Source organism: Onthophagus taurus, chromosome 8, assembly GCF_036711975.1.
Source record: "Onthophagus taurus isolate NC chromosome 8, IU_Otau_3.0, whole genome shotgun sequence".
In the NCBI taxonomy this organism is placed as follows: domain Eukaryota; kingdom Metazoa; phylum Arthropoda; class Insecta; order Coleoptera; family Scarabaeidae; genus Onthophagus; species Onthophagus taurus.
This window is the reverse complement of record NC_091973.1, coordinates 2,261,838-2,285,379: the sequence shown is the minus strand read 5'-3', so window position 1 is coordinate 2,285,379 and position 23,542 is coordinate 2,261,838. Positions and strand designations below refer to the sequence as shown.

Genomic DNA, 23,542 nt, shown 5'->3' with positions numbered 1-23,542 from the left:
TGTACTTTTTAAATTAAACGAAAAATGTTAATGGAAAGTATTTTTAAAAAATCGAAAATTAATAAAATATATAGCTTCATATATTCGATAAAAACATAAAATATAAAAAAATCGTATCTTTTAAACTAAACAAAACATGTTAATGGGGTTTTCGACAATTTAATGAAGAATTGTTTCTAGATTTACACAAAAAATACAAATTTGAAATATTTGAATTCGTTTTTGAGAAAATAAATTTCAAAGTTTATTTTTCACATATTCCATAAAAACATGAAATATTAAAAAAATTGTACTTTTTAAGTTAAGCGAAAAATGTTAATGGAAATTGTTTTTAAAAAATCGAAAATTAATAAAATATATACTTTCATATATTCCATAAAAACATAAAATATTAAAAAATTCGTAACTTTTAAATTAAACAAAAAATGTGAATGGGGTATTCAACAAATTAATAAAGAATTAGTTCTAGATTTATAAAAAAAAATATAAATTTGAAATATCTTAATTGGTTTCTGAGAAATTTGTTGAAAAAAAATTTAAATTTTATTAGAGTTAGAATTAGGATGGAATGTGAAATAAGAGATATTGGATTGTTAATCATTGTAAAGATTGATTTATCGAATAGAAATTCGAACTATGTCTGATGGGACGCCGGGGACATGATGATACCGCTTTGTCGTTGCCGATGATAGGGTTTGGTCTCTGGCGACCGGATTCCGGTATCCGCATCCACATTAGGGTAATGAATTTAGCATTTGCTCAAAGTCAAGGGGTTGCGTACGGGCACGGATGAGCGATCTGTCAAAGGTCACATCCCTCGCCCATAGGTGAAGTCAAGTGGCGATTGCGCCGTAAAGGTTATAAACGACGACATTTGGAAAAGGTTGCGGAGGTTTAAACACTTCTCCGCCAATTATTGGCAAACCAACCAATGGAGGGTGTTAGTTGGGTTCAGATCGCTGAGGGTTTCTTTCGCGTCGAGTAATTACGGTTAATACTTGTTAATTACGCGCGGTCTCTCGACGCCTATAAACGCATAGCTCTCGTAAATCATGGTAACTAACTCGGGGAGTTCGTTATATGCCGACGGGATTCGTGTACGGAAATCGATAACTAATTTAGGGTTTCTCTCTTTCAATATCTTTGAGAACCGTGGTCACTCATAAAAATAAAATTTATGCCCGGTTGACACGCGGGGCGTAATTTCTTTTTAACAATAACCCGTGTATTCAATGCAACAATGTAGGTTTATAGCAAAGCGCGTCGGAATAATTACAATTTATCACGGCGCGCGGCCGAGAGCTTTTGCGGAAGCTATTAAACCTCGATAGGCCCACCAGTCCCACAATTTATGGCCAACAGTTAAAAAATATTTAGCGTTTCAATTCCGATAATGTTTTAATCGCATAAATACTCCACCGTCTACGGAACTATTTACGACCACTGCAATTCAGTTCAGACGCACGCTTTTCCCAGATATTAAAAAAGATTGAATTCAACCTAAACTGAACTGCAATTCACTGCAATCGCTCCACCGTCACCCGTTTAGGTCGTAAAAATTTTCGTGTATTCCAAAACGTACAATGTTGCTACACAATTCTCCTCTTCCATACAAAGACTTTCCGACAAAAGAGCTACATTGTAACCCGGAATAGAAATAGAACTTTTAACTAATGCACTTCAAACACCTCATTTATCTGTGCTCGCCTCGTAATTGACAGACGCGGCTTAACGAAACTCTTAGTAGTAAATTATACCCCATGGGATTTACGAAGAACCCTCAAAACTTAAATTTATTATTATCTTCAAAAAAAATCAAAACAAGTTAAACAAAATTATTTTGATTGTGAAACATTTTATTTCGAAATCGAGATAAAATTGGGATGACGGAATCCGAGTTAAAAGCCACGAAAAATTGAACGAGGCGTGTACAAAATATTTACGAACGGTGATAGGGCGAATCGGGTATTATTAGCGGGATGAAATTCGAGGTGGGTTGTAAATAATAATGAAAATTCCGGGCGACGTGGCCACGGGGAGGGGGCAGGGGTACGGCGTCAAAAGCGATTTAATTTCGGCCCGTTTAAACAATTTGACGTCCAATTCGGCGCGGAAATTCTAATTGCGCCGGCTTGATTAAAAATTTGCCGCGCGTTAATATTAAAATTAACGCGGGCAGCAATGCGAGCGACCGTCGGGCACTAATTAATTTTCGTGCCGCGTCCCGAACACTTGTCACGCATCGTGTCAAACATTGTCGCGGTAATTTTCGTCTCCTTCCTAAGTCCTTCGGCACCAACCACACCCCATATTATTAAAACGGTCCAACGCGTAATCTTCCTTACACTCTCGTGCCTACACGATTACTTATTAATTAAATTAAAAATTCCTTAACATCTACATCCCTATATATAGCTACTATTTCAGTAATTCATGAAATAACTTGAATAATTTTATTTAATTTTTTATTAAAACTAACTACCAGTTAACTAACGGTCAGTTAACTAATTGTAAGTTAACTAACTGCCAGTTAACTTCGAATATATGTTTGCAGGAATTTTTAAGTGAATTTTTTTGAAACTGCAACGTTGAAAATCGAGATATGGTTATTGAGGAAATTGCTGCGAGAGTTTAGAGGAGGAAATACTATTGGTGTTTCATTAATTTGCTAGTTTGGATAAGAAGAAGGGAGGTGAGAAGGAGCATGCGCTGTAATATTTTCGCTACAATTATATGCCTAAATGGATTTGATGTAAATTTCAGCAATTAACCGGTAGATTCCTCTTCTGCAAAGGGCTAGAGAAATTGTAAACTAACGCTCTGATTGAATTCGGATGGGAAAGGCAACTATGCATCTCTGTGAAGCTAAAGCCCAACGGGGACATTAATTGGGTTAAATTCCTGATGACCGAATGAATTCCATTGATTCAAGTCCGCGGTCCGTAGGAAAGCGGGTGCACGTCTAGCGACAATGGAACTTTATTACGCGAAGCGTTAACGGCGGACCGCATGAATCAGCGACCGAGGCTTCTCGGGTCCATTGTGAAGAGCCGTAATGACTGGCCGTTAAAGGGTTAGATGATAAACAACATAGGGGCGGAAGAGAAAATAACCTTCGATATGCAAATCGACCGGGGGCAGTTATTCACCCAGTTAGACTCCCCGACGTCCGCGCTTTTAATTTTATTTGCCGAAACTTTTTACGAACCATTTAGGGCGCCCGCGCGATCCGTCGGCCGTAAAACTAATTGGGGCCGCCTCGTAAATCTATAAATTTATAATTTCCCGCAGTAAATGTCCATCGGACGCCGTCGGTGACCGACATTACTCCCTAAGCTGACCACTGTTACGGATTTTATGGTAAAACTTTCATAACCCCACCCCAACAACCCTACCTTAAAACATACATTATGATGGGAATGATAGAAATTTATGATAAGTTAGATCCAATGGGGAATGACATCATCTGGATCAATAATGAAATTTCTTTGTTGCCGGTAGAAAATAGAAACAAATAAGCGTCGATGTTCTCATCTGGAAGTGTGTTGCTCGCGGATGACATTTGGGAGAGCTTCGTCGGAGAGAGAACAAAGGAGGGCAGAGTCCCTTTGTCGCGGGCGGCGCTAATAAATGTCAAGAGGCTCCAAATAAAATCGATTGGCAAAGGGATGTGTCCCTCAATTACATTTTCCTGTTTATATACGTGTCGCCTTCGTCGAGTGAGCACTAGAGCAGGGCATGCGGGCAAAGTGATCTGGAGGCGCCATAAACCGGGAATCACTGCGAAACGGCCCCGAGAATGATCCCTTACGAGTAGACATATGCTGTTTTCCCCACGATTCACTTGCCGGCGAAATGTTTTTATGATATCGTCCTGATACAGTGCGGCGAGCGAGGATTTTTATTGATACGCCTCTAAATAAACGTAAAGAGGGCGTTGATCCTCGGCGTCTCCCCCGCTGGGGGGTCCAGACGATCCTAGTAAATATTGTTATCGCTAAATAGGTTCGTCGGGCGTCTCTTCCTTCTACCTGCTACGAAATTTCGGAACCAGCTCCCGGACTTTCGAAATATTGTGCAAACAACAACGACGAGACGAGACGATACGGAATGCCTCCGGAGGCCACGTGGCCACTTTGAAAACTCGATTGGTTAATTACGATGAAAGACAAACAATGACTCACGGCCTCTCTTTTGGGGGTCACCCAAATACGAGCGGACCGTTACCTGTTGAAGAAAGTGTTAATCACAAGCAATTAAGACCGCGGAACCTAACAAAGACAATTTAACAGCGACGAGGACGCGAAACTTATTGTTTTCGGGTGGTGATTTTCTTTTAGTGGATGCTCGTTAGCAAAGCGTCCGACCGGCAATAAGCGATTAGCCCTCCCAAAACGGTTCTCTATGTAACGCTCCAACGCTTTCCCTTACATAACCCGCCCGATATATTTATCACCGACGCGTTGTCCTTGCGCTACGGACAAAGAAAAACCAAGCAAACGCAGAAACTACGTCTTGCTGAGCTATTATGGGCTCTGACTAATCGACACGTCCAGGTATTACCGAACTATCTTCTTTGCCAACGTTACTAAAAGTGTCAACAACATATAATTATAACTTAAAAAAATTTTTTTTATTAAAATACATATATATTAATGTAATAAAGTTAATTAATTATGCAACCAAATACGCAAATCGCGTATTACAACACCAATACTGTGATATTGGTTGCATACTACAATAATTATTAGTAGAATTTAGTAAAACGGTTCAATTGAGAAAAATTCAAGAGATTCTTTGGTCGTTATGGTCATCGTCGTATCCAAGACAACGACGAGGGGGTAATCTCTTGTATCGGGTCTGATTAGGTCACTATTGTGAGAGAAAAGAAACACGAGGGTCCGGTTTTTATGCGATTTGGGCGCCCACTTGTGCGTCAATTGCGAATCCCTTCGATGCGGGTAGTAAATCAATATTTTATGGTTTATCTCGGAGAAAAAAAGAAATAAAAATGAAAGAACTCAAAATGCAGGTGTTGATATTAAAAAAAAATTGTTTTATTTGGTTTCTATTGAGTTGTAATTTGGGGGTTAAAACATGGTGTTTTGAGACGTGCGTGGTTCAGTTTTAAGAGGAAACAACAAAAGGAAATTAACGACGGGCACACGCAAACATAAATATAAAAAGAATATGGTCCCCGGGCGTTGGGCTCGGAATGCATTAGGCAAATTCGCGTACGCTCGACTGACGAACAATCGAGGGGCCATATTTCGAACAATGCACATATTTGCTACCCGCTCTCCGTCGAATCAATACATATCGGTAACCCCAAATACACTCGCCGTCTGGAGGACCCTCGAAATGGCCAACGCGGTCGAATTTCTATTCGTAAAAAAATCGCTTTCAGATCATAAACAATAAATTATTTCTAAAGCCGACGGTTGAAACTCAGAGTATGAAAGTTGGACAAGTGTGACACCAAGGACAATATTGACGGGTCCGTAAAAATATCCATTAATTAAACGGCGACTTTCGGCCGAAAGTACATAAACCCGCATCGCCGTGCCGGAAATTGTAGCGCATGCCGATATGAATATTCATGGGGCGGAAGGGTGGCCCGACGTCGCTCCATTATTGGGGACTATCGGTTCCCCTGGGCAAATATTGCAACGGACGCGTTATCGATACTAGTGATCGAACACTCATCCTTTCAGTTTTAAACAAATTCGTTCCACATATATATTTTGTTTCCAACTTCTTTGAACCTGTCGAAAGCAAATTGTCAACCGACAAATTCCATGGCGACAAGTTTGAATAATCCGGCGTACATTGGCAAACAAGCTTGTCACATATTGAATCGGCGCCCATCGGCTTCCGAGGTGCGGTAGATGGATATGTATTGTCACGGGAGGGCGCCATTGGCAGCGCTATTGCCCAGATTCAATTTCCAATATGCAGCGGCGGTTGCATACCGTTTTAGGACGGTATTACCGTAGTGATGGGATTTCCCTTTCCGCCTCTAAACCCCACACCCACCAATATTCTGTCCACGGCCGTCCCGACGCGTATCCAACGCGTTCCGACTCGAGCACCGTTATAGTTCCCCGTTTGTACTGGATCCCGTGCATGCGTCTGCACAATAAGCCTCGTGTACCGATCATTTAATTGCTTTCGATGCCATATTTCGGCATATTACCTCCTGAATTAGTACCTAGAACCACCGTTTCTGAGTACTCTCTCTATTCAAGTACTTTAATTGAATACCACTCTCGATTAACGTAAAATCCTTCACTTAATCTCTTTAATTGACACATCCACTATTCATTATTTATGATTATCTTCTAAATATATATATATATATATATATATATAACATGAATGACTAAATTTATCAAAAAAGATATGCTGGAAGAATTTTGCCGAAAAACTCAACTTCAGCTCATTTTCAAAATTGCATAACTTTTTTTTGCCATTGCCAAATTTCAATTCCGTGTATTCGTTACATTCCGTAGATCATTTTGAACATTTTGCACGAAAAAAAAATTAAAAATAATTAAAATTGCGATTTTGGAGAAAACCAAATCTGCTAAGAAACATTTTTTTGTCATTGCCAAATATATATATATATATTCTCACATGAATGAGTAAATCTATCAAAAAAAAAAAGATATGATGGAAGAATTCTGCCGAAAAACTCAACTCAGCTAATTTTCAAAATTGCATAACTGTTTTTTCCCATTGCCAAATTTCAATTCCGTGTATTCGTTACATTCCGTAGATCATTTTGCACATTTTGCACGAAAAAAAAATTAAAAATAATTAAAATTGCGATTTTGGAGAAAACCAAATCTGCTAAAAAACATTTTTTTGTCATTGCCAAATATATATATATATATATTCTCACATGAATGAGTAAATCTATCAAAAAAGATATGATGGAAGAATTCTGCCGAAAAACTCAACTCAGCTAATTTTCAAAATTGCATAACTTTTTTTTCCCATTGCCAAATTTCAATTCCGTGTATTCGTTACATTCCGTAGATCATTTTGAACATTTTGCACGAAAAAAAAATTAAAAATAATTAAAATTGCGATTTTGGAGAAAACCAAATCTGCTAAGAAACATTTTTTTGCCATTGCCAAATGTGAATTGCGTCCAACATAATAAAATTAATTTATATGTTTATGAAGTTGAGGTCAAAATAGGAAGTGTTTAATACAGTACCTATTGGATTCAGGTAGAGAAGTAATTCTAATTTTCTGGTTCCGTAACGATCGCGTAAAAGAAGGATTAATTTTCAATAGCGTCGAAGCAAGACGATTGATTTGCAGAACTATTATCGGGTAACGGCACTAGGAAATCGATTGCGAACGGAACGGGCGTAAGACGTTGGAAACGGAACCAAGGGGGCCGCGTAGAGCGAATTAACAATTCCATTGTCGACGAAATTATACGTCGGGAGTAATTGGTAATGTGTATAACAAAGGTGTACGTGTAATCACGCTGGACGGCAGTCCAAGCTCGTCCCGGGCAATAATAACGTTACGTCACGGTCGTAGCGCTACCGTAATAATAGATGTATGTTTTATCAATACTAATAATCGGGCGCGGTTCGATTATGATTGACGGCGGCATCATAAAACGTCACACCTGCGACGTGCCGGACCCGATTCTGTCATTTGACATGTTCATTATTCGATTAGGTCAGGTTGCTATTCGATCAACGTGAATAATCTGCAACTTTTCGCAGCATCATACAACTCTAAAAGAGATTGTTTTTAATGAAATTTTCTATTTTTAAACTTTTTTATTTCGATTTCGCTCGTCATAAAACTAGTTACTCATGCGGAGTCGAATATATTTGGAATTCATGGCAAGAAGCGTAACGCGAGGATGCATTTACGGCGACCGGCAATAAAACGGAGTCTGCCATGAATCACGGTTTAAATGCGGCAATATCAGCAAGCCTTCGAAACACAAAAGATATCCGCCGGGACTCCGGGAACCGTGCCACTTCTGTGGGGCAATTAATAACGACGTTACCGACGTCCTCTCCTTATTGGTCCCCCACGGTGGGGGGAAAAGACAGATGGTGCCATATCGTCGGTAGGAAAACGCCAGGTCTTTAGGCTTTGGATTACAAACATTACGCGAGGGGACACGCTTTATCGTCGAAAAAGACGACATTTATTTTTTTTTGTTTTTGACGCCACCAAGTTACATTAACACCTGGACCTCCAATAAGGGTTATAATCGTACACGATTCTTCGTGTATTTATTTTAGCTTTAAGTTGATAAGCAAAAACTCGTTCAATGGGACATAATGACTTCTAAAATGATTGCGCGGCGCCATAATTATCCCAGGCATCCCGTAATGGGGCAAATTATTAATTCCCCTCGTCGAGCGAGAATAGGAAAATCGAGACCCACAGTTTGCGGCCGTCGATTGACGACCACCTGAGCCCCAGGGCGACAACTACAAAGCACCCCTCCGACGTTGGGGGTGGGAATTTTTCATTTTTGCATCCAAAGGGTATAACGGCGTGCTTAGGTTTCACGACTCGGCCGGATTAATAGAAATTAAGGCCTGAGTTACGGCATTGCGGGCCCTATCTACCCCCCCTAACGGCCCATTTCCGCCCACTAATGTAAAGTTTATACAAATCACTGCTTTGCAAAATCTCTCAAATAGTATAATAAATTGAGTAATATAGAAAAATATACAGGGTGATTAATTTAATTTTAAATATTTTCTGAAACATTTTGTTTTTTATTGCCATTGCCAAATTTCAATTGCGTGTATTTGTTACATTCTGCAATTCATTTTACACCAAAAAAATAATTAAAAATAAATAAAATTGCGATTTTGGAGAAAACCTAAGAAACATTTTTTTGGCATTGCCAAATATGAAATTTCTTTCTGTTTTAGTTATATTTTGTTTTATAAATCGTATCTATAAAAATAATAAGTATTATTTGATAATATTGGGTTTAAAGGTTGATGTGAAATTCACCCTCGTTGACAGCGCGTGCATTGACCCACAGGGGTAGTGACACCCCGCGCAAGCAGAACACAATGGCGAGCACATTAACACGTGTATTTTAAACACGTTACAAACGGGACGGCAGACGAACGGCCGGCGTCGGTCGGCGTCCATTATCGGCGGCTATCGCCATTACGACAGTCATTACGGTTTTTACAACCATTACGTATCGCAATCGACAATCAATTACCAGTTAATTACAACGACGGAAGTCAGCGTCGAAAAGGCGTTTATTTAAATCGAACGGGAGCGTCGCGACGAAGTTTCAATGAAGTTTGTTTTTTGGGGGGCTAATGAGAGATAAGTGGATGGTGGTAATTTAGACGTCAGACCACGGCGGACCTAGTACACGTGTTCAAACAGGCTCGGACGGGTACAGATGTGGTCGGTTAATAGGTTGGCGACGTGCCGCGTCCTTTTTTTCTAAAGTCGAACGTTGAGTAACAGTGCTCGCGCGCTCTTAGACCTTTTAGCGTTGTATAAACATGGTCTGTTTTTGCAACGCGCCTCGACGGCCGTTCTTTAATTAGTCCGTTAGCGAGTTTTGGGAACGGCGCCGTCTATTTTTTGATGCCACCGCGACTATGGAATTCCCTTTGTTTGGACATCTCCCCCGGGGGGCTTCAAAATAACGACCCCCGGACTGGAATTGACGTATATGCTTCCGCTTGAAGTTAAAGCTCGGAAGAAAGACCGTACGCGAAGCGGACCTAATCGGGCTGGAAAAGAGCAGAAGGAGCGAGTTAAAAATTGAGCAGGCAAAGAAACAATTTGGGGCTATTTGTCACGAGACCGTAGTCCCTTTCCGCTGCCGTACATCTTGTCGACAGACTGGATTATCCGTTCGGTTTCCTCGAATGGAGCCGTTCTGCTCTCTCGTGCAGGACCTCTTGATTTATCCGGCCCCTCTCGGCGTCGACTTTCGTTATCGTAATGACTCGGGGCGGACCATTTTTTACATCCCGACTCGTCCGCGGCCCAATAAACAAGCGTTTCTTTTAATTCCGTTTCCGCCCTTTGTGCGTTTAGAATTTACGGCCCTTGCGCGCGTGAAGATGGTTATAATCCGTGCGTAAAAACCCGCGCCTCGAGCTTAAATAGAAGTCGCGATAAAATATTTTATTATGCCAAGCCGAAATCACCTTCGTAACAATAAAAGGGAGCCGATGGAAGCGGTCTTTTCCAACCGCCCTCGCTTTTTTTCTACAACCTCCGGGGTGCGGTCGTACTCCTACCCAACAATTTTTTTCTACACCTCGTTACCTTTTACTTTCTTTCCCTACTCTCTTTCCATCTGCCTTCGTTTTGTTACTTGTTATTGAATTAGGACCTTTTTTATTTATGTTACTACACTATAAAATCTTTTTTTGGAAAAATCAAAAAGAACAACTCGTGAACCACTTTCAAATCTGGAACTGATAAGAACAATATATTAAGGGTGTAAACCAAAGACATAAATTACTTTGGCAAATCAGAAGAAAGTTTCACATTTAATACTATACTTACAATGTTTCTGTTCAATGTTCCAAGTTAGTTATATGTTGTAGAATTTTGACCGCAAGCGATCTCTACTGATCATAGAAATGATTTCGGTTGCTCTACATTCAATACTGTAATTAGGGAATGTAGCAGAATGTATAAATTCTTCTACAAAAGCCGAGGCACTGTAATTAATATAATATCAGCCTAAAGCTAGTCAACCCATATTGCAGTTTATGATAAATTTAGCCGAGGTCGCTTGTGGCCGAGGCCCTATATTTAAGGTTAGGCGATTTTCAGTCAGCCGATAGTTTAGTAGATGGATATAAATATATTAAATTGATTAAAAATCGAGTTGATCGATGCAGTTATGTTGTGTATGGACCTACATTAAACTTAATATATCGACTAAACTATCGGTCGACTGAAAATCGACCGTGTGTGCCTAGCCTAACACTAGGCATGACTTGCCTGTTTATATATACAGGGTGTTCCGTGACGCGACCGACAAACTTTTCCATATACTCAATATATCACCTATAGGTGAATTCCTCTTTATTTCGGAGATATCAAAGGAATTAAAAAAATTGATAGTCTTGACGATTTAACGTTTGACAAATTAATGATATTTGACCCGTGCGACGATAGCAACAAACCTCCCAGCAACAAACTTTTACCCGTAATTTCCTATCTACTTTCTTAGCTGATATCTTCCTTATAATTAGGGATAGCGAAAAACTAAATGCACCACTTGAAAGCTTGAATATTTCTCTATCTAAAACCGGGTTTTCGTCTGCCGATAAGTTGATATTAAGATCAATAAAAAATGAAGAACACCGCGCTGTACTTAAAATAGCTCAAAATTACCAAACTTCAAGGCCTTGTGCAATTGTTACGAAACCGAATTTTACAAAACTGTTATCACAGTCAGAAAGGGCGCTCCTTCAGCTATCTTAATTCGGGTTTTCGTCGGTCGCTATTGGGTGTGCGCATTTTAAAGTCTACAGTAAAGTAACTAAATTTAAAGTCTACTAGTATGTTTACTAGTAACTCTACTAGTATGGGATGTAATCACAAAGTCTCCTGATTTTTCAGCATATAATACGGTGGTGAGGGAAAAAAGTAGAGTTGCCATTTAAAAAAATAACCTTTTTGAGATACGGAAATTTGACGCACATTTCTGACCATCCTATATAACTTTAATTAATAATTGCTGTTAAATTAAAGTGTATAATTGTTATTAAAAGACACCATTAGAAAGAGCAAGAAATTTTCGATAAGATAGATATGGTTCCAGAGTTTTCTCCTGCTCATATAAGAAAGTTATCGACCCCAACAAGGTTTAAGAATGGCTAAAACGTGTGATTTTAGCAGTTTTTGGCCAAAAATGTACGTGTGCAAACGCGTGATCGCCGCGTGTTATGCATCACTAGAAAGAGCAGGAAATTTCCGATAAGATAGATATAGTTCTAGAGTTTTCTCCTGCTCATATAAGAAAGTTATCGACCCGAACATGGTTTAAGAATGGCTAAAATGTTTGAATTTGGCAGTTTTTGGCCAAAAATATACGTGTGCAAGCGCGTGATCGCCGCGTGTTATGCATCACTAGAAAGAGCAGGAAATTTCCGATAAGATAGATATAGTTCTAGAGTTTTCTCCTGCTCATATAAGAAAGTTATCGACCACAACAGGGTTTAAGAATTGCTAAAACGTGTGAATTTAGCAGTTTTTGGCCAAAAATGTACGTGTGCAAGCGCGTGATCGCCGCGTGTTATGCATCACTAGAAAGAGCAGGAAAATTTTCAATAAGATAGATTTCAATAACCCGGTTTTAGATAGAGAAAGATTCAAGCATTCAAGTGGTGCATTTAGTTTTTCGCTATCCCTAATTATAAGGAAGATATCAGTTAAGAAAGTAGATAGGAAATTACGGGTAAAAGTTTGTTGCTGGGAGGTTTGTTGCTATCGTCGCACGGGTTGATATTTGTGCTATCTTATTCGACCAGTATTTGCAGACTATCTTATACAACGGGAATTCCTCAAACCAACGTATGGAGTATTCTGCACTGTGGACTTTATCCCTATCATTTAGAAAAAGTCCAGCATTTATTTCCTCAACATTTAGAAAATCGAGTACGGTATTGCCAGTAGTTACAATATAATTTAGAAGTTATTTTTCCACATTGTTTTTTCGGATAAGGCCCAGTTTACAAGGAATGGTATTAACAACACACGTAATTCTCACATCTGGACGTATCAAAACCCACACGAAACAATCGTTGTTAACCATCAATATCGTTTTTCCCTCAACGTGTGGTGCGCCTTGTTAAATAATCATTTTATTGGGCTTCATTTTTTTGAACGATGTCTTAGTGCAGAAATTTACCTTCACTTTTTGGAAGAAGAATTGCCGAATTATAGCAAGATGGGGCACCACCACATTTTGGGAGACAACTGACTGTATTTCTTAATGAAAATTTTCTGGAAAGGTGGTTAATTATGATATAAAAATTAAAACATTAAAGTGTTATAATTTCGTAAATAATTGAAGTAGGACATATAATAATAATAATAATAATAATAATAATTATTTATTGTGCCAACACATGATACAACAAACCAAAAAAAAAACAAATACAATTCATAATATTCAATAAAAAAAATACAAATCTATAAAATAATTAAATTAATCAATAATAACTCAATCAGATATATTAGCACAAATGGTGAAAGAACAGATAAAAATCTGGTTTAACTTCCACCGTGAGACAAAAAAAAAAAGAATAAACAAACAAAATAAAAATGCATAATATAAAATAAAAAATAGAAAAAACTGAGCAATAATGAAACTTATTTACATAGTACCAAATTTCATAATCATTAAAACAAAACTAACCAAGCACGAAAAACCTATAGTCGACCATACAACCTGTCTCGCAACACTAAAAATCTAAATTTCGCGATAGAGCCAGCACACCTCACGGAATCAGGGATCACGTTCCACATCTTAGCCACTTGATACGAAAACGATTGCTTAAATTTGGTAGATTTGTGCCTAGGAATGGTAACACAGGAACGATGCCTCAAATTAAGGTGGTGAACATCAGTCCTGAACTTTATTTTATTAACCAAATAAGGAGGCTTCCCATGAAATAACACTGAATATACCAGACACAGATAGTGAATAGTGAATCTCTGTCCCATATTCAGCCACCTACAGAGCAATAGCTTATCAGAAATATGCTCTCTACGCCCGATACCATAAATAAAACGTAAGCAAGAGTTTTGAACTACTTGCACCCTACGAGCACTGTCATACGATAAACACGGACTAAACACAGCACTACAATAATTAAAATGGGAAAGAACTAGTGAATCACACAAGAGTCGTTTCAATTCACAAGAAAGAATATTCCTGTTACCATAAAGCGTCTTCAACGATCCAAATGCCCTACCACAAAGCATACTCACATGACCACAAAAAGACAGCTGCTCATCAATCACCACACCCAGGCTTCTAACAGAAGTTTCAAATATTAATGGCTGATTTAAAATATCAATATTAATGTTAACTCTATCAACATGTAACGCACCCCTTTTGGTAAACAAGATACCTTGCGTTTTATTAGGATTAATCAGCAATGAATGTTGCTCAATGCGAGCACACAGTTGCTGCAATTCACCAGTTACTCGACTGCATACATCCGGCAGCTCATGTGGAAAGAAGCTACAGTACAGCTGCGCATCATCCGCGTACAAATGATACGACAGGGCACTTAAATCAGAAAACAAATTACAAGTAAAAATTGTGAAAAGTATGGGACCCAAGATGGACCCCTGTGGCACACCAGACGCAATTGCCATAGAAGACGAGATTATACCATTCACCCTAACTGACTGCCGCCTATCCTGAAGATAATTCCGAAACAACTCAACAGCCGCACCACTAATTCCAATGTAATGTAAGATTGACAGCAATAGATCATGATTTAAAATGTCAAAAGCCTTAGTGAAGTCCAAAAGAATCAACATTGTAGACCTTCCCTCATCAAGAGACCTAAAGACGTCATCAGTAAGGTTCAACAGCGCAGCAGCACAGCTATAGTGTCTTCTAAATGTATGTTCATTAACATATATCATTCATCAAATATATATATACGTTCATTAACATTTTTTTTTGGTAATTGGATTAGCTATCATATGTCAAAGTTTGATGGTGAGCTAATAAATGACCCTGTATAGAAAATATACACCAGTGGTGCGTTCATATGGCATTAAATGTAGCGCCTCGGCCGCAAGCGACCTCGGCTAAGCTTATATCGCACACTGTAATATGGGTTGACTAGAATTAGGTTTATATAACATTAAATCTAGGGCCTCGGCCGCAAGCGACCTCGGCTAAGCTTATACCGCACACTGCAATATGGGTTGAATATTGGGTTTATATGGCATTAAATGTAGGGCCTCGGCCGCAAGCGACCTCGGCTAAGCTTATAACCTACCCTGCAATATGGGAGATATATAGAGAATATAATTTTATGGACAATATAATTTTGAGTTAAACTTGTTTCAAATATGAACCGCTTGAGTACAAAAAAAAAAATTGTCAACGGCTATTGAAACGCCCTGTTTCGTCGACATAATGAAATGCTGTAAAAAAGTTAATTGCGCGGAAGAGTGTCTCTTCAGCCAGTCCGTGCCACATCGAGTCGTTCGCTTGGGGCTAATTGCGATCGGCGACAGAAGCGACTTTGGATGGACGCGCGTCATTCCCGGCGGGGTCTCAAGGGGGTACAAAGGGTTCGACACGTGGCCCTCCGAGTGGATACTGCCGTCATCGCAAACGCCCCAAACGACGACGACGTTATTCGCGACATCAAACGACTCTAGACTTTCTAATTGTATAAACACGATTCCCCACATTTGGGGTTAAACGCATACGGTGGGGTTAAAAAAAAAAGAAATCAATACTTGACGTAAACCTGCATTTAATGTTTAAAGTTAATGATTTTAAATCGAAGTGTTGGTTGGTGTCGAGACGCGTAGGCTGCGCCTAACACCCCGGGATTATGATGGAAAAAGGGGGTTTCGAACGGAATAGTTAGCGACAATTCGCATTCCCCCAATGGCGGTTACCCTTTAGGGCCTCGCCCGTTCACATTACTGTCAGTACCAGTGTTTACATAAAAATGTATAAAATATTCGCAGATTTAGGCTGGATTATAAGGTTCCCAGATGTTTTGAAATTCTCTGGGGAACTTCGATCGTTATTTTTTACGTTATGTTATGGTGTTAAATACAAAATTATCGCAATAAATAAGTTAGTTATTAGAATAACTCGTCTTGAATACCAAAATCACGATCAAAAAATGTTGTTCGAAACGATTATTTACGGTTCTTTAGAAACTTTATTTTATTAAACACACCGTATTTCCCCTTTTTTGTGTTGTAAGGGTCAATTTCGGAGAATGACCCGCCCAGAAGTGAAATTGTATGAAAAAATGAATCGAAACCAGTTTTGTATTCGACCCCCGCGCACCCTTTCGATATCTGTCGGTCCGTTAAGTGGGTTTGAAATAATGGCTTTCCGTTGGAACGGATACTTGTTTACCTTTCATTGAAAATTGCAGGGAAGATAGGAGGAAATGGGCTGTCGTATTGAATCGCGGAGCGGAATTTTTAGTGCAGGTCCTGGGGATCGAGTGTCCTTGTTAAAGTGGTTGCGATACCTGAACGAATATCCAGTTTCTCTCCCCAATCAAAACGAAATCCGATACGGGGAGCGTATCAAAAATAATGATACGTCGTCTGTTGGATTTCCTAACGTGGACAGCGGACTTGGGGTTTTCGTCCTCTGGGTTATGCCTCCGGGGTCCTTTGTGCTTCTCTAATATCCGGTAAATTGACACAAATGCGTACGAGGCAGAGATATTACTCCGGTAGTAGGCGTCAGAGACGGTGTGGTCAGCGGTTGTTGGATGGACAATAACGGAAAGGGGTGACCACTGACCACTCCGGATGACGGTGACAAGCGCACACTTGAGGGACGGTCACTTACTCCTCGGGCCGCGTATAATTGTTTGTTTTCTCACGCTCGACCTAATACACTAATTGACGTCTAGCCCCGAAGAGATCCAAGATCCCTTTTGTGTGCGAATTTCGTTAAAATGCCAATTTGCTCGGTCCGGTACGATTTTCCTCTTTATCGATCTTTTCCGCAATCGCGTTTCCGCACGCCTTTTTACGCACGCCCACTCATTTCAATTTCGTTTCGGTGCAATTTACCCCGCAAAGGGCACTTTGTAAACTTCATGTTCGCGCTTCACACCCGCAGACCCAAACAACCACCGCTCCGACCTTAATTAAAACGCGGTGACGTTGAACCACCACGCTTATTGTACAACTAGGGTTAGTGTTTTTTTTTTAATCCGCTTATCCATTATTGGATTTAAAGTTTGATTATTACAAAACACGATGGATGTGTTCAAAAAAATCTGACTTTTAAAAGAAAGATATGGGGGGAAGAAAAAATGGAATCCTTAAAAGCCTTATGTTTAGCAAATACACTTTGTAAAGCAGTCTTTCGAGTATTTACGGGAAAAGAAGCCGGAGGCATTTTCTCGATGGTATCCGAATCGGAAAAAGGGAAAATACACGGAGGTTGTATATTTTGCGCGGAACATCTATTCCGGGTGCACCTGACAGTCGCCGCCGTCGGGTTCTGGCGGAATTTACAAGTGAAAAGCGCAGGAAAAATAAAGGGACCCGGGAAAGGGCACGGCACAATTTACAACCGTAAAAGTGGCGTAAATCACGGCTCCCGAACAACCCGATGTTTGCCAGTCGCATTGTTATTTTAAAAACGTCTGCAAGCCGATCCGCGGTAATGCACCGACGTCCTCCCCCCCTCAACTGCCCCCACAACGCCACTTTATTGCGATTCCACACGATTTATTAGATTTCGAGAAATGCATTAGCAAAATATAAGCGCTTAAACCCCATTACCGGAGTGGGTTCAACTTTCCTAGCCCCTTTATCCTTTTCCCCCGAGGTAAACCTCCAGAGACTCCTCTCAGAGACAACGTTCCAACAAACTCACACAAATTAATTCTCCACGAGCTTTCCACCCCTTCAACTCCTTCAATCTGGGAAAACTAGGTTACTTTAATCCAAATTTACCTCCACCAATCATCATTTTTCCTCATATGCCAACCGCCTTAACAAAAGATTAGATACATTCAACTCTGATTCCTCTTAATTTTTTAAAATTTCCTCAAATTACTATTTTTTTTTGCGAGACTTTAACTGTCTCGTATCTATCACATTATCGCGTGAATTTAATTACAGATCGCGGCGGTAGCAAGAACGCGATTAGCTTTGTTGCCGGTGCTCCCGATCCGGGGGGGAAAAACTCGTTCCGGGCGTAACTCGTCGTTATTACAGGTTGTATGCAGATACCGTAATTTCTCAATCAGGGCGCCATTGTGTGTCGACTACGTGAAATCGCACGTCGCAACCGACTTCTGTTCTTCAACTATGCAACCCATAGAACGAATACGTTTCAGAACAAAGACGGTTTTGCGCAATGTTGCGCTTATCATCATTTACTACTTGTTTATGATAATCTACCGACTTAATAAGCCAACAAAGAACAACTTGTTAACAACGATTTATTGTCAATGATTTTTTTTTTTAGTATATAATTAAAGGTTATGTAACAGAAATATATCTAGTATTTAGAGCGCTGTAATTTTTGATTTCGTTTATGAATTTTTTAAGACTATATTGGCTAACGAGATTCGTACAAGGAAAGTTGCAATTATCTGTGATGCGAATAAAAAATGCCGATTTCTTATCTAATACTCGCAACACGACCTGACATTTGCGGCGCGACGTCGTAGTCTTGTTGTTGCGTACTTTGTTGACATCGCAGCTTCGAAGGCTACCACAACATGCTATCGCTTCCTACGACGACCTTCTACAGCGCCACCCTCCGATTCATTTTATAAAATTCTATTAATCGAAATCTAATAAGACATCTTTCACAATTTCTTGAATTATTTTAGGAATTATCAAAAAATATTAATTTTATAAAATAAAATAAAATAAACTAGATATTTTTCTCTATAATCTTATATTTAATTAAATTTTTTACGATTTTTTAAAAATATTTGTTAAATTTTTAATATTTTTATATTTTTAAATATTTGAAAAAGTACATACTTTCCTCTATACATTACTAAAAATATATCATGATATCTTAAAAGTTTTAATAAAAAAATGATAAATTGAGAAATTCGGTTTTAGTTCAAATATTATTATCTCAAGAAAGAATTGCGATTTTTAGGTGCGGTTTTCACAATCAAAAAATACACACTTACTTTTATAACTCGTGAAAATTACATCAAGATATCTTAAGATTTCGACTTTTCACGATTTTTTAAAAATATGTATTAAATTAATAAAGTTAAAAAATCCGGTTGAGTTTAAAATTTGTTATCTCAAAAACGAATTGATATCTTTAAGTACGATTTTGTTCATGAAAAAGTACATACTTTCCTCTATATATTACTAAACATATATCATGATATCTTAAAAATTCGATTTTTTATAAAATTTTAGGCAAAAATGTTAAATTGAGACATTCGGTTTTAGTTCAAATATTATTATTTCAAGAACGAATTGCGATTTTTAGGTGCGGTTTTCACCATAAAAAAATGCACACTTATCTTTATAAATCGTGAAAATTACATCAAGATATCTTAAGAATTCGATTTTTCACGATTTTTTAAAATTATTTATTAAATTAATAAAGTTAAAAAATCCGGTTGAGTTTAAAATTTGTTATCTCAAAAACGAATTGATATCTTTAAGTACGATTTTGTTCATGAAAAAGTACATACTTTCCTCTATATATTACTAAAAATATATCATGATATCTTAAAAATTCGATTTTTGAAAATTTTTAAAAAATTTTAGGCAAAAATGTTAAATTGAGAAATTCGGTTTTAGTTCAAATATTATTATCTCAAGAACGAATTGCGATTTTTAGGTGCGGTTTTCATCATAAAAAAATACACACTTACTTTTATAAATCGTGAAAATTACATCAAGATATCTTAAGAATTCGATTTTTTACGATTTTTTAAAAATATTTATTAAATTAATAAAGTTAAAAAATCCGGTTGAGTTTAAAATTTGTTATCTCAAAAACGAATTGATATCTTTAAGTACGATTTTGTTCATGAAAAAGTACATACTTTCCTCTATATATTACTAAAAATATATCATGATATCTTAAAAATTCGATTTTTTAAAAAATTTTAGGCAAAAATGTTAAATTGAGAAATTCGGTTTTAGTTCAAATATTATTATCTTAAGAACGAATTGCGATTTTTAGGTGCGGGTTTCACCATAAAAAAGTGCACACTTATCTTTATAAATCGTGAAAATTACATCAAGATATAATAAGAATTCGATTTTTCACGATTTTTTAAAAATATTTATTAAATTAATAAGTTAAAAAATCAGATTGAGTTTAAAATTTGTTACCTCAAAAACGAATTGATATCTTTAAGTACGATTTTGTTCATGAAAAAGTACATACTTTCCTCTATATATTACTAAAAATATATCATGATATCTTAAAAGTTCGATTTTTCAGGATTTTTTAAAAAATTTTAGGCAAAAATGTTAAATTGAGAAATTCGGTTTTAGTTCAAATATTATTATCTCAAGAACGAATTGCGATTTTTAGGTGCGGGTTTCACCATAAAAAAGTGCACACTTATCTTTATAAATCGAGAAAATTACATCAAGATATCTTAAGAATTCGATTTTTTAAAAATATTTATTAAATTAATAAAGTTAAAAAATCCGGTTGAGTTTAAAATTTGTTATTCTCAAAAACGAATTGATATCTTTAAGTACGATTTTGTTCATGAAAAAGTACATACTTTCCTCTATATATTACTAAAAATATATCATGATATCTTAAAAATTCGATTTTTTTAAAAATTTTAGGCAAAAATGTTAAATTGAGAAATTCGGTTTTAGTTCAAATATTATTATATCAAGAACGAATTGCGATTTTTAGGTGCGGTTTTCACCATAAAAAAATGCACACTTATCTTTATAAATCGTGAAAATTACATCAAGATATCTTAAGAACTCGATTTTTCATGATTTTTTAAAAATATTTATTAAATTAATAAAGTTAAAACATCCGGTTGAGTTTAAAATTTGCTATCTCAAAAACGAATTGATATCTTTAAGTACGATTTTGTTCATGAAAAAGTACACACTTTCCTTTATATATTACTAAAAATATATCATGATATCTTAAAAATTCGATTTTTCACGATTTTTTAAAAATATTTGATAAATTAATAAAATTAAAAAATCTGGTTGAGTTCAAAAATTATTATCTCAAGAATAACATACTTTCCTATTTACCATCACTAAAAATATATCATAAAAATGTCTTAAAAATCGATTCTTCACGATTTTTTTTAAAAACTAATTGTTTACGTAAAAATTTTTGTTACCTTATCTCAAAAACGAATAGAGATTTTTAAGTACGGTTTTGTTCGTGATAAAGTACACACATTTCTCTATAAATCCCAAATATATCATCAAAATATGTAAAGAAATTGATTTTTGAATCTTAATCGTGTTTAAATGAATATACTCTTTATTTTTTTAGTTAGGGCATCAATTGTTTGGCAACCGTTTTATGAAAACCCTGTTTTAGATTGAAAGGGAAATAAAGGAAGCGGTAGCCTCGTTTATTGCTTGAGCAAGTAATTCGTTTCAATCGGACAATGACGAAGAAACGGATCACGTATGTGGAACAACCTGACCGGTTGCGCTCCGCACGTGACGCAATCCCCGTTTATTGCGCTAGGTTAGGGCGAGCCCTTTGTTCAGTAGCTGCTTCTAACGGATATCGGGCAGGGCAATAATTCGAACCGATCCCGACATAAAGAGTTTTAATGAAATAGTACCTTTACGGCCGCTATTAAGAGAAAAAAAGTAATTCAAAAAGAATAGAATCGATCAATAGTATGTTAGTTGAAAGCTTTTTCTGCGCAATCGTAGTTGGAGTTTTAAGTCGGTAATATATAATGCGCGTGCGTAATAGAATTTTTCTACTGTAATAATCTCGTATTAAATTAATAACATCGTAATTTTATGTTTGGCATTGTTTTATTCTCGTTAATAACGAGATTTGAGATACACGAGCTTAAAGATGTAATCACAACGTAATTGTTCACTTCTGGGTGCACTTAGCGGCAATATTAGAGTTGGTAAGACCGTTATGTTAGAAAATAATTACGAATTCTTTCGCGCAAGTTGCAATGCGCATGTGTAAATGAGTTCAAACCGAATAATACATAGTAGTGCTGATAATATCGGGTAATTTAAAGTTTTCCCCTTATGATATGGTATTGTTTTATTGTTGTTAATAACTAGATAGTCGATTTTGTTCATTTTTGTCTAGATTTAAGATATTTCGTCGAGTTTGAAGATGTAATCGCATCGTGATTGTCCACTTCTGGGTGCACTTAACGCCAACATTAGAGTAGGTAGGACCGTTATGATTTATCGTCGTTAGATTATTATTAGCTTATCGGTAAGGTGAAAGGTCAAGGCTCGCTTGGCTTTAAAGCAATGGTTTTAACTGGCGTGTCTTTCGCGGGACTGCGCACGCCACGCCGACTCGTTCAGTTCTGTAGATAGGAGTAATTGATTAAAGACCAATGACTGTAATTTTGAGCTGGTGCGTAGATGAAACCAGTTCGCAAATCGGTAGGCAAAGAAGGGGGACGAAAGAATGGATACCAAGTGGTTGTGTATGTGTGTATAAAATCTTGACCTAGATTACGAGATGCAATCAATATGGATTGGGGGATGCTGACGAAAGGGGGGAAACCACAAACCCCAAGGCCCATTAGCCTAAGAACTACCTGGTCTGGCTTTCCTCACCCGCCGGTAATCGTCGGATGCGTTTTCAATCGCGTCCCCGTTCCTACAATTTAATTTCGTATATCGCCCCCAACGTGAACGCCTCTTCCTGGTGCTACTAATGAAAAGCTCCAATTCCGACCGACGGAAAAACGCTCTTCACGAACAAAGAACTCTACTTCAATTAGGATCCTACGATTAACTTATTCGTAAATAAACTTGATAGGGTCTTTATTCCCTTGACATTTTCATCGTCATTCTACGTTTTATTTCTTACAATCGAATAATAATTAAACCAAAAAAACAGTTATAGATTTTATCTAAACTACTTTTAAACCTTCTTGCGTTTTATTAAATGTCTTTGTGTGGGATTACAAACTGTTGATAAATGGGATTAACAGCACACTTTGTAGTGAGGGATGAAGATGGACAGGTTTGGGTTACCCTTTTTATGATTCAATGGGTTGGGAGGGGTCGAGATTATTTTAATTCGATACTTTATAAAAGTTCAGGTTGAGTTCAAAAATTACTATCTCAAAAATGAATAGAGATTTTTGAAATTATATAAATAAATTAAAAATAAGAATAATGGATGACTTCAAAAGTTAATATCATAAAAACGAATTAACATATTCAAGTACGGTTTTGTTTATGAAAAAGTACACACATTTCTCTATTAATATCGAACGTTTCATCTATATATCTTAAGAATTCGATTTTTTGCGATTTTTTCAAAATAATGCTAAAATTGTAAAATTATGGATGACTTCAAAAGTTAATATCATAAAAACGAATTAACATATTCAAATACGGTTTTGTTTATGAAAAAGTACACACATTTCTCTATTAATATCGAACGTTTCATCTACATATCTTAAGAATTCGATTTTTTACGATTTTTTCAAAATAATGCTAAAATTGTAGAATTATGGATGGGTTCAAAAATTAGTATCATAAAAACGAATTGGTATTTTTAAGTACGATTTGGTTTATAAAAATCTACACGTTTTCTTCTATAAATTGCGAAAGTTTCGTCCAGATATCTTAAGAA

The 23,542-nt window shown here is 37.1% G+C and overlaps 1 protein-coding gene across 3 annotated transcripts in view; it reads left to right on the top strand.

The window, feature by feature from the left end:
- LOC111425527 (uncharacterized) overlaps positions 1-23,542 on the top strand; it is a 136,706-nt gene that overhangs the window by 68,976 nt on the left and 44,188 nt on the right. The window lies entirely within an intron of this gene.